At 41.3% G+C, this 17,851-nt stretch overlaps 1 long non-coding RNA gene across 1 annotated transcript in view; it reads right to left on the reverse strand.

Moving 5' to 3' along the window:
• Window positions 1-12,280, reverse strand: part of LOC135407220 (uncharacterized) — a 69,348-nt gene extending 57,068 nt beyond the window's left edge. Inside the window, exons 1-2 of the long non-coding RNA XR_010426765.1 lie at window positions 11,928-12,280; window positions 5,761-5,904 (exon numbers count right to left, since the gene is read on the reverse strand). This is a non-coding gene — a long non-coding RNA (uncharacterized LOC135407220). The remainder of the gene's footprint in view (window positions 1-5,760; window positions 5,905-11,927) is intronic.
• Window positions 12,281-17,851: the final 5,571 nt, after the last annotated feature.

Raw genomic sequence — 17,851 nt, forward strand, 5'->3', positions numbered from 1 at the left:
AACTGAACAGAACGGCTCAGAGAGGAAGCTGATGCGAGAATATAATGAGTTTTGGGCTGACAAATGCATGAAGAGCCTGCTAGGCCACCTGAATGCTGTTCACTCAGAGGTCACTTAGCCTCTGGGGAAATACACAACTTAAAAGAGGCTGTGAAAGAGCTTCCCCCTGATCTTTGGGAGCACAAAATCTAGGAAGACATTTCCAGACTCTGGCTCCAGCTCAACGGTGCTCAGAGATTTCTGCAGACACAGAGAGAGAGCTGAGTCTGTGGTCTTCACATACTTTCAAAGTCACCATCAGATGACAAAACACTCATGTAAGAGTGGGAAATGGTTCTGCACCCTGTCCCCGTTTCCATTCCTTTGTACACAGATCTTCTCCCCACCTCCAGGCCACCATCAAGAAGAAATCAGATGATGTTTTCCATTCCTTATCATGGTTATGCTCCTTAGATTTCCAGTGCTGTCACACTGCTTATGGCATGTTCTCTCTCTCCTTTTGCCTTTGATTCATAAGGTTATTACGATTTAGCCTGGGTTATTTCACCTTTTCCATCCCTGTTTTAAGGCTGTGATCTGAAGGCAAGTTAAAAGCAATGGTTCAGGAGAAGGCAATTCAATGTTGCTTTGCAGAGTGGCTGGTCTCATGAAATGGTCTTCACCTCCAGTAATGAGGCTGCAAAATCAAATCGGCACCAGAGGCAGAGCTGCAGTTATCTTTGCTGTCTTCCTACACTTTTGTGTGCATGTCTGAAAGATCACAGATGACTGACAACACCACCTCCAGACATCTAAACAGAACTTTTCTTGTTGCCTTTCACCCTCTCTTTAGTAGTCTTCATAGGGTTGCCAGAAATGGCTTTTCCATAATAAAAGTCTTTCAGCAGATAAATAGAAAGGAGCAAGGGATAATGAAATGAAAGCCACATGTAAGAATGCACGTTGCAAACACCTTATCTTGGTTAATTTCTTTTTCTCTCTTTGGAAAAATGTTAAAACATCTAGTGCTGGGATTTCACACACACATAGACACACACAGTCCCTCCGACAAAGGCTAGCAAAAATAATAGCACTGAACAGACTGGGCTGACATCTGAGCTCCATGTCCAACACTGGCTGAGTAACCATGGCTTTCACTAACACCCACATCCTTAGCCTACATAATGCAACCTTTGGACAGCTGCTCTTCTTCAATGGCTCTTCTGTCTGCTTGTGCATGGCCTCTTGGTCCATGTTCACAAAGCCCCCTCAGTATGGTACTTGGCAGATTTTCCGTCTCCATTCCTACCATTCCCTAGAGAGAGACAAATCTCTCTCATACCTTCAATTCCATCCAAGTATTTAATCACACTGAGCCTAACCCAAGGGACCTTCTGTACTGTAGCCCAAGTTTTGGCCAGTTCTGCATGAGTGAGAAATAAGCTGAAAGGGGTGAGGTGAAAGAGAGTGGCTTTTTCTGGTCCCAAAAAGAAAGCTCTGACAAAAAAATGGCTTAATAAAAGAGCTGCTTTAATAAGGAAGAATAAAAGGAGAAATATAGATAGCAAGTAAATCTTATGTCACCTGAGATGCTGAGAGCCCCATGGTTGCACAGCATGGATGGACCCTGGATGGATTTTCTCACGGCATACTGTGCTGATCTCATCTGTGGAATAAGGTTCCTCCATTTTGCTTTCAGGAAAACATCTCTATTCTCCATTTATACCATCAGACAGGAAAGAATTTTTCATGAGACCTTCTTGCTGCTCTGTTATATAGAGGCAGGTACAGCCATCACTAGCACCAGGTGGGAGCCGCAGGGTGCAGTTCCTGTGAGCTGTCTGAGTTTATCCTGAAGCCAATGGACTATGCAGCACAACACAAGCACCAAGGCTGTGCTGTATGAGCAGCACAGCACAGGCCTGGCTGTGCTCAGGTGAGCTGTGCTGTGAATCACTAACTCCTCTGTGTACAATGGTCTCCTGACCACAGCCATGGCAGGATCCCGCCAGAAGCAGACTTTCTCACCACCATCCTGATAAGTACTGTATGCTCTTCTTTCACCTTCCCCACCCTATACCTTGTAACTTCTGTTTGATTCACAAGCTTCTGTATCAAGCAATATCTTCTTTGCATGCTGATTATGTGCCAAAATAGAATCATTGCCTTTGACATGGAGTCCTTTCACCCACTGTACGATTTCTACTAGGCACAGGGTAGGAACCTAATTTCACATCTACCTGTCACTCATTTGATGCCATTAGCTTAGTCCCGAAACTTCACCAGCCACTAGAGCAGGTTCAGTTCTGTTGTGTGCATTTAAAATGCTTTTGACTAGAAGAATGGCACCTGAGGTAGCTGGCAAAACAGGAGGTGGTGCATGTAGTAAAAGCCCTCTGTAACTGCTCTCTGCCACGGGAGGAACATCCCATTATTCTGAAGGTGTTTTATGCAATTACTGTTATAAGTTTGGCTTTGATGAATGCTACCCTCATTTCATTCATTAGTGCTTTGTTCTCTAGAAATTGCCTATAGCCCACAAACAAACTACTTGGATTTTGCTTGGTAAAAAAAAAAAAAAAAAGTAATTGCTTTATGTAGCTTCTTGTAAATGTGAGAGCCTTTGGGGTGTTTTTAAAAAACATCATTAGCAGTTTTATTTTTATCATAATTTTTGGAAGAAGGTTATTGCTTGCCATAGAGGCTTTCACACTCAAAGGGGTTATTGTTGCACTGGGAATTATATTGACCATAATAACTTTAAAAAAAAAAATAAATCACAGACTAAAAATAAGGAAATACAAAGTGCTCTACTTCCTGCTGTTTACACAACACATATATGTCAGACTTTCACAGCTCTTCTGCAATTTCCTCACTCCAGCCTTGCACACCCTGGGTACCTGAGCCATGTACAGTTGGACTACTGCAGAACGTCTCACACACAGTCACTAAAAATACTGGGTCTTTTTTCTCTGATGGACTGCTGTTTGAAGCATTAGTTTGGAGTCACATTAGGCGTAGAGCAGACAAAATAAAGATTGCCACAAAAATTCTCATGCTTTTGGAACACGAAATCAGAAGTACTGTATAAAGATCAGGAGTCAAGCTTGGCAGGGCCTGAGAAAAGTGATGGTTTAAACACCGTACCAGGTTCTTATTGTTTTCTAGTACCTATTTGCACAGGAAAAGCCAATAAGTCTGTCGAGCTCAATTGGTATTTCACTGAGGCAGGTCAAAAACAGGCACAGGCAGGTTACATGAGCTGTTTTCTTTCCCCACACAAATACTAGCACAGAAAGAAAATATTTTTCGGAGAGAATTCATTAATATCCTGAGATAAGTAATGAGTGAGGCACAATACAGGGAACAATGAAGCCTATACAAAGCAACAAAGGGTGCCTGCCTACAGCAGAGCAACATAAAATAGAGGAGTTCACATTTAGAGACAGGTTCCATAAAAACTTTGAAATCTAGATTTTTAGATCAGCCAGGGCCAGTGCCAGAGGACAGATTATTAAAAAATGAGAAGGAACAAACAATTCATGGCACCAGAAGCCAGAGGTGGGTGTTACGCAGTAGGATAAATTAAGAGAAGACTTTTGCTATATATTTTGATATAGGTGATACCTCTCTGGACATTACAAACTCCAACTGACTGCGAGTGCATATGGAAGAACAAGAACTTCCCTTGCACGTTACAGGCATGTTTGACTGAAAAGAAACTACTAGAACAGATCACCATGGTATCAAAACAGCCCTATATATACAGCAGTTTCCCAAGTCCATCATCAGCCAGGAAGGCAGGAACATTACCATTAATACTGCCCATCTCACAGCCCTTAGGAGCTCTCTTCAGCCAGTACCTGCATGTCAAAAAAACCTATATCAGATGTGAATAGATCAGAGTTGGCTGATGTCAACACTCTGATTAGAAGTCAGTCTTATGAACACATTCATCTTTTGTTTTATGTGCCAAAAATACAATACTGAAGAGGCTAAAATTCAAGGGCAGAGAGGAGGTGAAACCTGATGTCAGTACACTTCATCTCCCACAAGGTATGAGAAAAAAGTCAAATGGCTCTATTCTTTCAAGTGAATCAGAACAAATGTGGTTCAGTGGTGTTCAACTGAATAAGGACTGAAAATCAAGCAGTTAAAACCATATATAAAATAAGAAGTTGATCACACAGTCCAGTAGGTGTGCCCTGGCAGCCAATGAAGACACCCAGTTGTTCCTATCAAGACTAGAAAAATCATGGATTCACTGGTGTAATAAATTGGGCAGTATCTCCTAAAACACAAGGGGCACTGTAATCCTCAAAATAGAACCAAAATTCTGTAAGGAAAGAAGTGCTGCAGGACACATTTCAACAGAAATATTTACAGCAGCACTGTAGATCACAACTGTACATTTACAATTGTGGTCAGAGTGTAATTAAATTGTGAATTTACAACTGTGCAATTACAGCAACATTGGCAAAGAAATTCAGGACACTGAAGCCTAGACACAAAAATGCTGGGATGGAAAAGGAATATCTTGACTTTTGTTAACAAACATTCAGCAACTGTCCTTTTTGCTATTTTGAAGAGACCACCAAATCATTTGAAGTCCAGCATCTGCCTTGTGGTGTTTGTTCTCCACTTCCTCTCTGCTCCTTTCTCAGCCTCGTTTCTCAATAAAGAGAGGACATGAATGAGCTACAAGGGAGGTGCTGAGGTGATGTGTGGAAAGGAGACAGAAGGAGAGCTGAGGGAAGGGACAGACAAGAAGGGAGAGGAGCTGCAGGCATTGCCAGAGGGAGAGAAAATGAGATTCAGACAAGGCAACTGTTAACCATCAGTCACTGTTTTACAGAAATAGAGACCAAGTTCATACCCCTCCCCCCCAGTATTATAACTTTTGTATCTCCCTTTCACAAAAACAAAAGCAATCAAGATAGATATGATATTTTGATTGAAAACCAGTTCCAAAGAGAGTGGGGGAAAATCGCATTGCCTGCCACTCTCTACTGAGCTCTGTAACCCAGATATTGTTACAGATGTGATGAACAAGAAGCCTGGGTACTGCTAAACATCTTGCACTGTCTGGAAATGACAACAACATCTTCATCACAGCTTCATTTCTCTAACTTCTTGCTGGGTTTTCCTTGCACCTTAGGTAAAGCAATTCGTTTTAACTCACTCCTGCCACATTTTGAGTCTGCTGGGATGAGGAAACCAGATGTGCCAAAGTCAGTGGCATTCACATGTAAATAGAATCCTCAAACTATTAATTCAAACTGCATCTTTAAATTTCACCTCCAAGCAGAAATCCCACTACATGAGGCACTCTTTAGTTTGCCATTAGCTAGTAATGGGTACACATTAAGCATGAAATAGAAGTCAGTAAAATCTTTATGACTGTAATATTTAGAAGCAAGGCACTCATCACCACAAATTAGAGAGCAGTGGGAAGAGTAATTTTTTTTTAAAGTTGTGCTTCCAGCTGGGCTTCTAAAGCTAAAATTTTAAGAGGAAAGCAGACAGCAGATAAACTAGCAGAAATCAATCTCTCCCAGAAAGTATTGAAATGCACTTTGGTCACAAGCAGTGGGCTTTCAGAAATTGCTGTGTAAGTTTTAAATGTTCAGTGGTGGCCAATTCCTCTCACAGTTCTCACTGACACTAGAGAGTGAGCCTGGGAGTAAAAGGAACATCAGCATTGCATCTGAAGAAACTTCACAAACCCTTCTCCTTCCAAAGTGAACCATTAAATAGTGGTGTGGCCAAGGACACTCCTACCTCTATCACGGAGGATAACCTGGAGGTATCTAAGCACAGTGTTTTCCAGCTGCAGCAGGGATGCTTTGGGGACCCACTCGTCAGGAGAGCTGGTGGTTTTCTGTGAACTGTGCCTGCTTGCTGAGCGCTCTCAAATCTGTTCATCTGCAGAGAAAACATGTGTGTTTGATCAGAACAGTGGTCCACTCAGGCTAATCTTGTGTTCTACAAAAGTAATACGTGGATATCAATGAGGAAAATAGGGTACAAAGCATGAACACAGAGAGGTTCTTTTCCTTTCAATTCCCACATTTCAGCAGCTCAAGTGCCTGGCTGAGGCAAATTATGATCACTTCACAGCAGGTTGGAACACAAGATTCAGTTCTACTCCTCCTACAAAAGCACTCCATGGAGTCCCTTAATGTAGATCCACATCAGTTTTTTTCCAGCATGACAATGGTGTTCCCAGTCTGGCTGCAGGATATTTTCTATCTCCATCACAGTTCTCCATCAGCAGGACAGAAGCCCTCTGGTTAACTGCATCTCTCCACATATGCACATGAAGCAACATTAATACATTGGCAGTGGTTGTTTCCTCCTGCAAGTAACTTAGAGAGATTGCATTATCACCAAACCAGCAATACTTACCCCCTGAGGATCACTGTGGAGGTGAAACAGTATGCTATGTCCTCACTGAAGAGAACAGGAAAAGAAAAGTAGCCAATAATTGCCATTTGGGCTTGGATCTGGAAGGCAAGAAAACTTGACCCTGTGTAAGAGATGGCTTCATCTCTTACTCTTTTTGTTGTTTTCACATTGACAGGTTTGGTGAATAAAATGGAGGACTCTGTCTTTAATTCCTGGCGGGTCTGCCTTCATCGTCCTGAGAGGACATTTTTAGATTACTTGCCAGCCCCTCCTGGAGAGTCTACAGAAGAGAAAAGCTATGTTTTCCCGCCTCAGCAGAGCCAGCCTGCCCAGATAACAGACGGTCTAAACAATCGGCAGCGTGGAGGAGTCTGCCTGGAGGCAAGCCGGCCAATGAGCATTGATCGTGGGGAGCCCAACATCGCCAGTAGGGAGTTTTTTGTTTGTGATCTTTTGTTTTGGGGGTCCAAGACAGCTGGAGTTCAGTTTTGTTTGGGTCCAGGACACGCGGTGTTCAAGATCCAGTCCACCAGGTTCCAGTGTTCCAGTCTGCTCTGGTCCTGGCCCCACTCCTCACTCCATCGCGCCTGACTCCATCTCACCTGCCTCCGTTCCACCTCTCTCACTCGCCTCCAGCTTGGTCGGGTTCAACTCAGGGTCCAGTGTTGGCTGCTGACCCCCGGGCCTGCTTTCACCCATCTCACCTGCTTGTCACCATCCCACCTACCCATTCACTCTGCTCACCACCTGCCTCTGTCTGAGGGTCCTCTTGCTGACTGCCTGAGGTCGTACGCACCCAGTTTCTTCCCTCACTGGTGGTGGCCATCCTTTTGTAATTTAATTTTTGTAGCCTTTCCCTTTCCTTATTTTTCCCCTTCTCCTCCCCTCTTCCCTCATTTTTACCATTTACTTATCGATAAAAATAAAGCTAATTTTCTGTTCGAGACCTTAACATTCAGATTTAGTGCCTGAATCTAATCTTCGTAGTATCCACCTAAAAAACCTCGTTGCAATTGCTAACCGGACTGTAACACCCTGTCCAGAAGTATGGGATGCAAAGTCCTGGTAAAGGCTGCAGGCAAAAGAAGGCGTCTCAGAGCACAGCCACATACCAGGCCCGAACCCTCCTCTGCGGGCACACTGTGCAGCAGGAAACCATGTTGATAGACCACCTGCTAATCCCGAACTGCCATGAGCTGGCTGCATGATCCTGCCTTCTCCTTGCCCCCTTGACTTTCTGAAAGTGCCTCCACAAGCCCTGCTCCCATAGTCCTTGGCATCGCACAGGATGGAAGGCATCTATCACATCTATCACCACACTCTGACAAACACTTAGTGCCCATCAGTACCCCATGGGACCTGCCAGAGGGCTTCCTTTATATTCATGTCATACAGCAGGCAGGAAATATGCACAACTGAGTTCTGCAGGGCATAACACAACTTAATGTCCTGATGTTTCCAAGTGCTGAACACACAGTCTAAGACTTTGTTAGATATGTATTCTTGTGGGAAACTTACTGTCCAGAGCAAGAAGTTTCTCTGATGTACTTGTGAAAGAAATTTATCCCATTTCTAATATTATTTTAATGAGTACTTTTATTGTCCTCCAGAAATTCTGCAGGTGGAAAACATTTTTGGGATCCACTTTTAGATTCAACTGTTTATAATATAAATATAGAGAATAAGTATCTTTTGTGACATAGCTAGAAAGTTTCCTTCTAAGTTGCAGTATTTTGAGAAACATCTGATTACAGGAAAGTCCATTTATAATGAAATGGGGGAGAAAAAAGGCACATGTATTGGGACATTATCCTAAGATTTTGACTGACTCTTTCCCATTTGCAATGGAAGTTGTCTCTTAGTTCAAAATCCCAAGAAGACACTTACTAAAGATCCCTGTTAAGGTGGCCCACGTAAAGTAACTTTCAAGGAAGGTCTGTGGACATTTAAAGAGCTGGTAAAGGAGTTCCACAGCACAATGTCACAATGTGCAAAACTCAGCAAGCTGAGCAGACAGTGGGAGCTGTGCAGTGAGGACCAGGTGAAAAGAGACAAGAACTTCCCGCCAGTAATTCTGCCTTCCCCTTAACACAATTTGTAGAATCGAAAACCAAATATTTTAATTACAGATAAACACAATTGTCTAAACTGTTTTTATTTACTAAAATGCGGGAAAATTTAAAAAGGGAGAAATCAAATAAAAGAAAAATAACTTGGTTAATTTTTATTTTTTTTCCCACTAAGTTGAGTCTACAGCAGGGACATTGTCTTAAGGGATGTGTAGTTCTACATTTGTTTTAATGCCACAGGCACAAATTGGTCTGTAATGGCATTTGGGTACACCAGATATTTTGGTTTTTTCTTGGTTGCCAGCCCACAATTGTGGTGTGAATATTGGAAAGGGAGATGTATATTAGCACATCTGAAATCCTGCAGTTTTTTGACACATTAGGGTTACTTACATGAACATAAATAAGCCAATATGAACTGCTGCGCTCCTGATGGGGTTTCCAAAAGCCACCAGGATTCAATCCACAAAAAAAATCCTATAACATGCTTTTAAATCCTCTGGAAACAACTTCATGTTCCCAGATTCCTCTATTGCTTTTTAAATTGCATCAATAATATAAAAAAGCAAGGATGCTTCTTCATTATAAGAAGATACAGTCAAAACAGTTACAAATTAAGAAATGTTCAACGTAAGAAACATTCAGGCAGAAATAGGATGATTTTTAGGATTACAGCTCCTCAAAGGGAGACATACAGGGTTGGCTCCTTGACAAGGACTCATGGTTGCCATGGGAACATAAATAATAAACAAGTATAAGAATAAAGCACTCTCGCAGTGATAAAGCACAAAGCAGCACAAAAAAGCCACATAGTGTATCGCCTAAGAACCAAGAATTTTGGTTTTTATTTTTACTGCCCACATGCTCTCCCTTCAGATCAAAACCACATAAAATTATCTAAATGCAAGCTTCAAACAAAGCCAAGTAGACTTTCTTCACATTTCAGTGCAGCTTTTCTGTGTGCTGATAAATCTGTCATGAAAAGTTTATTTCAGGCTTTCAAAGGAATTTTGGCTTTTGTATGACCAGGAGAAAACTTTCAGAATAAAAAACTCTGACTACTCCAACAAACAGTCTGAAAGGCTGGGGTCTTAGCAAAACCTCTAAAGAGATTTGGTCCCTTTATGAACAGTAAAAAAGACTGTTTTCTCACCCTGTTGCCTGAAGCAGCAGCAGTAAGTCCTGCTAAGGACTGTATGCTAGGCTTCTTGCATTTATTGTGTGGATTTTGGCCATTCCCCTGCTCTCAAAACATCACCAAGCACGGTTACTTCTTAAAATTGCAATGGTACTTTTCAAAAAGCCTATAAAATATTTTACTTTTTCCCGGTTATCAAACATCAGTGAGCTATTTTAACATGCTTCTCACTCGAGAAGCGTTCATTATAATCCTGTTTCTGTAAGTTTACCACCAGGATAACTGTCAAGTCAGGCTCTAAAAAAAGAAAATCCTGGTAGTTTTTCAGTCTTCAGTCAGCTTACCAAAGGCTAGAAATTTTGAGTGACTGGCTCAGCTTTCAGTGGCTACTCCTACGGGGACTTTGGCTTCTGGTGGCCTTGTATGACATAGATCCTTAGCACCTAAGGTATCTGAACTTTTCTAAATCCAAATTACACTGGCTAACTTGAGCCTCTGTGTATGATTCAAAGCTTTTTGATTCCTTCTTGACTTCAGATGGCTCCCAAACTGAAATAAAGGTTGTATGACACTGACCAACAAAAATGGACTCAGTGACATACAGTTTGTCAGATTGCTTAATATGCAAGTCTTAGCCCAGATTTTTACTATTACCAAACAGAAGTTAAAGAAGCAAGTCCAGATGAGGGTAGTTTCTCCAAAAGGGGACTATGCATGCTACAGAGCTAGATCTGGGCCTTGTTCTCTTCTGCCATGCTTGCAGTTTTCTTGGGATATAATGCTGGAGATAGTTTTGTTGTTTCTTCCCAGCCACATACCAGAAGCACTATGCCAGTGCTCTTTGGATGTCCATGCTCTGGAGCGTTCCACAGTAATGTTGCTCCAGACAAAGATGGATGGTGGAAAGCTAGCACTCCATATGCCCAGGGAGGTGATGGAGTCACCGTCCCTGGAAGTGTTCAAGAAATGACTGGACGTGGCACTTGTTGGCAAGGTGGTCAAAGGTTGGACTCAATGATCTTGGAGGTCTTTTCCAACCTAAATGATTCTGTGATACCCAGTTGTCTTTCTCTCAGCAGGGCAGAGAGAGCCTACAATCTCTCATCAGACTCTTCAGAGATGGAAGGAGACTTTGCCAAGTGCCCACGTACCAGGCATGATGTGACAGTAAGTGCAGAATTAACCTGACAGCAGCTGTTATGTCTGTGTTGCAGCTGGCTGAGAATCTGCACTCTGCCACACCTGGCACTGTGCTGAAATGCTTAATAAAGCAAAAGTCCTGTGTTCCCAAACAACTGCAGAAAACAGTATGAGAGAGGAACAAACCCTGAATACCCTTTGAAACAAACTGTGACTTCCAGATAGGCTTCTAGAGTTGAGATTAACAATGTCACCATACAGACACCATATACAAGTCTCTAAACAATTTAATTAGTTTTAATCTATTTCAGTTCAATGATCATCTGTGAAGAGCCCTATTGAAAAAGGAAGGACTTGAATTGTGACAGCTGATCAATGAAGAGCCTGTAATGGCACGTACATGATTATTCCAAAAATAAAATGTTGACAATTTCTTCCATGGTTCAGTATTATTAGCAAGTTTATCTTCAGTGAAAAGGCAACATTAATGCAAAAAAAGTGTCAGGAGGCCAAAAGAGGAAAGAGCTTCAGATTTTGTTTTGATAAATGAAGAGTTATCAAGGAAAATGTAGAGAAAGAAGATGCCCCCATAAAAGTTCTCTCTGTCAAAATAAAGCCTACACGAGGGAAACCCTTCTAATGCAAAACAACAACACAAGACAAGTTCAAAGCCAGTTTTAAGTAGGACTTCCTGATTATATACACTTTGTGATGGTACCTACAATATTGCAGAAATTACAAGATTTGGCATTATCAAAAAAAAAGGCCAATGCATAAGTAATCAGCATGAGCTTTCCACTGAATTAAATGCATTCAGTGTATTTCCATTTCAGTGAAATACTAAGAAGAAGATATTTTAATCCTAAAATAGAAGAATTATGCAACTTCTACTTTAATCCCAAAATTATCCCCGTAATAATAATTGTCTAAGATACTTCCCTTTCATAATAAATGATTATTCTCCTCTTTCACGAAAGAGGACCAATACATTTTTATTTATTTATTAGCTTTTTATTTCTATTTAAAATAAGAAGGAGAACATTTGTGTAATAAGAGAGCCGGATTTGCAGAGAAAGCTATTTTTATGTCTCCCATCAGTGGATTCTAATAGTCAGTCTAGCTCTCACGAAATGTCCTCACTTTCCCTTCTGACCCATCCTCTCTCTGCCATCTGTGTGTCTAGCTTCACTTACTGTGAAAAATATCCGTGGAAGCCAGCTGTCAGAGAGCCTGCCGACTGAGGAGGGAGTTTCCTCTGACAGAGCTAGGATTTGTGCTGAAGGTCCTTCTAAGACATGTCACATTTCCTCCACCACTTCCAGGACTGATGCAAAAATTATCAGGTGAGTTGTTCACCTGTATTACAGAAAAAGTCCACTTAGGAGATCACAGAGGGCTTCTGCTCCATCCTCTGTGCATTTCCTCACAGAGCTCTGAAAATGAGAGTTGTGGCCCAGAGCTGGAGCTGCCTGAATTGAGTGCCAGGACAGAATTATGTGTTCTGAGATTGCTTTTTCAGCACAGTTAGGTACCCATGACCTTACAAAACTGGAGGCACCCAATGAAATGGAATCTCTAGTACAACCAGTGGGACCGCATACCACCATGAATCCAGTTGTGAAAAGAACAATATTGCAAGAGGAAAGAACAAAACAGCTTATACTCAGACTTTTCTCCTTTCTGTTTGTCTTTTGAAAAAAACAAGCGACTAATGTCCTGGAGATATGATGACAATTCAGACCATAAAGTGCTCTCTGCTCAAATTAGTGCACATCTTTTATTTGTTTTCTGCAGAACCTGGACCAAGGCATATGTTTAAAGAAATGGGGAGGGACACAAAAATGAAACATAAAGAATACTATAGCTACTATGTATGGGTATTGTGATTTAAAAAAAAAAATAAATTTTAGAACCTTAGAAAAATGAATAAGAAACATTTACCTCCAGTGCTTTAACAGTACACAAGAAAAATTAAATTGAAGAAAGTATAACCCAGCACATAAGCATTACTGCAATGAGGCAGGAAGTGTCTCCTGAAAAGGATGTTTTGCTTGCAGCATGTCTGAAAGATCTCAGGGCTAATTCATCAGAAACTCGATGCAAGTGCATACAGCATGTTAATATATGTGGCTAGAGTCAGAACCTTAGCAAAGAAACAACTCTTTGTTTGACAGCTGTGCTCCTTTTTTTTTGAGTGGTTGCTCTTGTATGAAATTTGTCTTTAAAGCTCTATGGCTTTAATAGAAAGAAATTATCTTCTCATCCTTCTCAAAAATTCAACTGTGCCTTCTCAGTCCAAGGATCAGACTTGGAACACTGAACTACAGTGAGACAGTGACTTTCATAACAGCAGAGAGATGATCTTCCTTCTAAATGCTGCGTGAATGCAAACACATACAAACAGAGGACAAGTAAATACCTTTTGTAGCAGGCTCACTACACAAATTCCAGATATGGCAGTATACACCCTCAAGTCTCTTACACCATGCTTACATGTATGCATAAATATGCAATGCTGATTCCACAGTGTGAAAGCTATTGCATTTTGTCCCGTACACAGAGAAGTCAAAAAAGAAAGTCACGCATGGAGTGAGCAGGAGCAGGGAAGACCTTTATTTACTTTGAATGCAATACAAATATCTCTAGCACCCACAGAACAGAGCCTGAGAGAGCCAAACTACACAGCCTGGGTGCTAGAAGCATAAAACAGAGGAAACTTGGTCTTGGTCAGGCACTTCAAAAAAGTCCCAAACGTTTCATCAATTCATTATGTAAATTGGTTAAGCTGCCCATGGCACTGCATCTCCCCTGCTCCCTCTTTGCAGTAGCTGAACTGTGAATTCTATAGGAGTGAGAGAAGTGTGACTGCAGAGCATTTGTTGTAAATCCTGTTTCTCAAGAGCTTGGGCTTCTGAGGCTCTACCAGCAGGTAAAGCCTCTCCTGCCCACTACTGGGCAGTTTTGCAGGCCCCTCCTCAACACTTGATCCATGCATTCCTGGATGGATGGGGTCATGCATGCTGGGGAGGATGGGGAAGATGTGTCCTATGGCACATCAAAGCCTGCTTGCAAGGAATAGATAAGCCCATAAAATCACAGCACAGTCCTTTTCATTAGATCATACACTCCTGTTGAAATGTTTTTCTCCATCATTCTGATGTTGTCTCGTGCAGAGTTTCAATTGGTCTTCATTTTGTTTAAGATATTCTGAGGTTCTCTGGCTTAATTTCCAGGGAGTGAACCAAAAAAACCCACATAAAATATAAGAAAAAAACCTGTCATCTTTAGGCTGATGACAAGAACTTTAGATCACAGGAGATAGCAGCCCTGGGGCAAGTTCTGTGGCTTTACCATCTATTTGTGTTGCACCTGCTACATTAAGGCATTGGGTCTATTACAGAGACACTAACACAATGTTCATTTATGTAAGTGCAAGCCTGTCTTCCAACCGAAGAAAGAAAACCCTGAGAGCAGGTTTATGTTAGGGCCTGTGAGAATCAGTGCCTACCCAGCCCTGAAAAAAAGCACCTACCAGATACCTACTGCCAGGCTGGTGGGAAAACACGAACTGGTGGAGACAGCAGGAGCAGTATCCAGGAGTGATACAGATTTACAGAGTGAAAAATCTCATCTGTGTTAGATTACGGTGTACCAATATTGGCTGATGAGTCTGCGAATTGATAGTAGATGCACAGCTGAATTATTAGCTGCACACAGCTCCCCAAGTCCTTCACATGCCTCATAGTACCAACTTCTAGATCACTAACCATGACCATACAACCAAATCATGAGATTAAAGCAGAAGGCTTAATTTGATTTGAGAAGTCATCCTGTTAATCTGTGACAATGTGTTGTGTTTCTATTAAGGGATTAATGTCAGGATTTTCTGTTACAGTCATTACAGAATTCAATAATTCTTTAAGGAAAAAGTTACTATGGGATTGAAATGACTGACATGAGTTTTGTACTTGAGTTTGTAATTGTCATATGTTTCTACTAGAATATTTAAAATATGGCTAAGTGCCATGAAACAGATTGCTCACTGGACTCACATTTCTGGTTTGATTGTGGAAGCTGCGAAAGGGGATTCATACACCCTAAATGAGCTACCTAGAAGTTAGAGGTATGAGACTGAGTTAGTTAGTCAAGACTTTCTTCATACAAAAAGGGGAAGAATAGGACCACCGTATACATTCACCTCATCAAACAATTGCTCAAGACAGGTTTGGACATGCTTCTTAACATCCAAAAGAGAAGCCAGCTCAGATACAGATGTTGAACTCTATGGGCGATGAAGAAATGAGGTTGCACACACAGCATTTGGTTTTTGGGATTCTGCACAGAGCTGTGTGCTTCTCATTTGCTGCACAGTTTAAAAAATTCCATGTAACTATACTTATACCCACTTATACCTGGCTAAAAATAGACGAACATATAAAAGTGAATTTTTTAAGTCAAGCATCACAAACTGGAAAACATCTGAAATAAGTCCTGCCTCAAACTCCCATCATATCGCAAAGATCAAACAACCTCCACACGTCCTCCAAGTTTTCTGGTGCAACTGCAAACACTGAGTTACAACAAAGAAATAAGTGCAGATGCTTCATGCTATTTTCCTCATCCAGGAATCCCTTCTAATTATCAACACACTGAAGAGCTTTGTGAAATGAATATCAGAAAGGGATTTTTTGAAACACAAGTTGAAGGTCACCTGAAATACAGTAATAACGGAGCTGATCCTCCGCCCATCCAGTTCTGCAGCTGTATTTCAGGTGACCTTTAACTTTTGAGTTGTGAGCCTTGCCCCAGACTGAGGAGTGAGGGTTTCACATGGAAATCCCTTTGTGGTAACAATTTCTTAAACTTTTTCTGTGCGGTGGTGTATTTCCCGCTGTAGGGCTCTTGACTGAAAGAAAATGAGAGATTTTGAAAGCTGGATTCTAATTCCTCTTTTTTACTTTTTTTCTTTTCAGATGGAGCGCTTTTCTTTTTTTTTTAAGCAGCATACCATGCCACAGGGGAAAAAAAAAATCACTGTTTCCTTTTTTCTTTATTGTAGTCTATCAGCTCCTGGAGAAAAGGATCCCTTCTTGGTCTTTCCAACAGCTGTGAACTCTCCTGCTGGCCTTCTCTTGGCAGTTCCAGACTCCTGGTTTAGAGGCTTTCAGATGCTAATGCCACAGAATATACAAAGAGATCTCTCCTTATATGCTTCTGAAACAATTCTTACTTGCACAGCATTGAAGTGAAAATACAGAAAATTTGCAGAGTGTCCTTTCAGGGGAATGCTTTGTGAACATCAATGCAGGAGAGAAAGATTATGCATTGAATGAAGATAGTAAACAAAATTTCCCTTAGAGAAAGAATAAAGTAGTATTACTTAATTGGCAAATCACAGCACATATTGATCACAGTAAGTGAAAACTCATGCATTATCTGCTCAGGAATAACTACCAGAGCAAACAGTGGTAAATTACTCTATAGAAAATGTAGAAAAAAAGTACCTGGTGCAAAGAACAACCATTTATTTCTTTGCATAATTGTTAGCAGTTTATGTTCCCCCTTCCTGAATCTGCAGAGATTCCAACACATCTGCTTGCTTTCTTTCAGCAGGGGAGGCTGAGACCTTTTGTACATTAATGTTTAATAGTGATTGGATTGCGGCAGAAAACAGAAGAGAGAACAAGCAGAATGAGTGAGTTGTCCTGTCCTGCCATAGGACTCATAAATGTCTTTGTGCAACTCACATCACACAAGATGAAAGAACAGAGCAGCAGTAAGAGATACAGAGATAAATCTGAGCATGTGCAGGCTGAAGCCTCTTCTGTAGACAGAGGTGAGAGCCCAGCACTTCTCAGCTGAGATTCCTTGCACCATCATACACCAGAATGTTATTTGGTTCCTAGCACAATCAAATCCGCCTATCCCTCAGGACCTCACCATTCTTCTGTCTAGAAGCATCCTACTTTTTTCAGTGGGCTGAGAAATTCGTAGCTCAGCCTGACTGGATATCTAAGGCTTCCTGCTGTGTCTCTTGAGGAGTCTTTTAAGGAAGGAGACCAAGGTCCTAAGTGGCCAGCACAAGCCACCAGTAATAAGCTCCACATGAATGTGAGTAAAGTTTCAGTCAGAGCACATAGATAAGGTCCTATGGTTCTACTCTTTTTCTACATATTATAATACTGGTCTTCTGTGTAAGTGCTGGCCATGCACTTTGCAATATTCTATATGCATTTTTGAAACTCCGATCCCAGAAAAAGCTACACCATTTCAGTGGCCCATATGAATAAACATCTCTACCCAGCTCATCTTTCAGTCAGCATGGCCGTCTCTTTGCCAACAAACACAATCTCTGAATGGTTAAGAAATGGAAGGAGGGTGCAACATCACTGAAGGTGGTAAAGCTTCTTGACCCATTCTGTCACAGGCTCTCTGGAGAAACAGGCAATCAGGGCTAGTCCTAAGAAAAAGTTGTCTGCCTTACCTGTGCTGCATAATCACTACTGAAGATCCAGTGGTATAGAACTGGGTAGAAATAGAGGTCCAGCAGTATGGATTTCTCCTGAGGATCACTATTGCAAGGGTGCAATGGGAAAGGAGAGGAAAACATCGGAAAACTGGAAGGGTTGTTAAGAAAATTAGGCTCTTTCTTAGACTGAAATAAAGTTAAAGAAAAAGTAGCTTAATGGTCATTTTTCTAAGTGGAAAATATTCAGTAATGATGTCCCTCAGGTTTTAGTTAGCATCCTCATCAGAAAACTTAAGAAGGAGCTGAACAGTGAAATATCCAATCCTGCTGATGATAGTCTTTCAGGTAGTCAAATGCCACAGTTAATGATGAGGCAGTCCAGAATAACTTTTCAAAACTGATTCAGTGGGCAAAGGATGGCTGATGACCTCTAACATAAACAAACACGAAATAATGTGTCTACAGAAAAATAATTCTAAGCTGTGTTATTGTGGCACTGAGAGCAGAACTGGCAATTATAGCTCAGGTCAGAGTTCTCAGAGTCACTGCACACAGGTCTCTGCAAACATCACTTCAGCATGCAATAGCACTGAGTTGAACAAACCACAGAATGGTAAACATCAGCAGAGAAGATGCAGAACAAGGTTG

Source organism: Pseudopipra pipra, chromosome Z (genome assembly GCF_036250125.1).
Source record: "Pseudopipra pipra isolate bDixPip1 chromosome Z, bDixPip1.hap1, whole genome shotgun sequence".
NCBI lineage: Eukaryota > Metazoa > Chordata > Aves > Passeriformes > Pipridae > Pseudopipra > Pseudopipra pipra.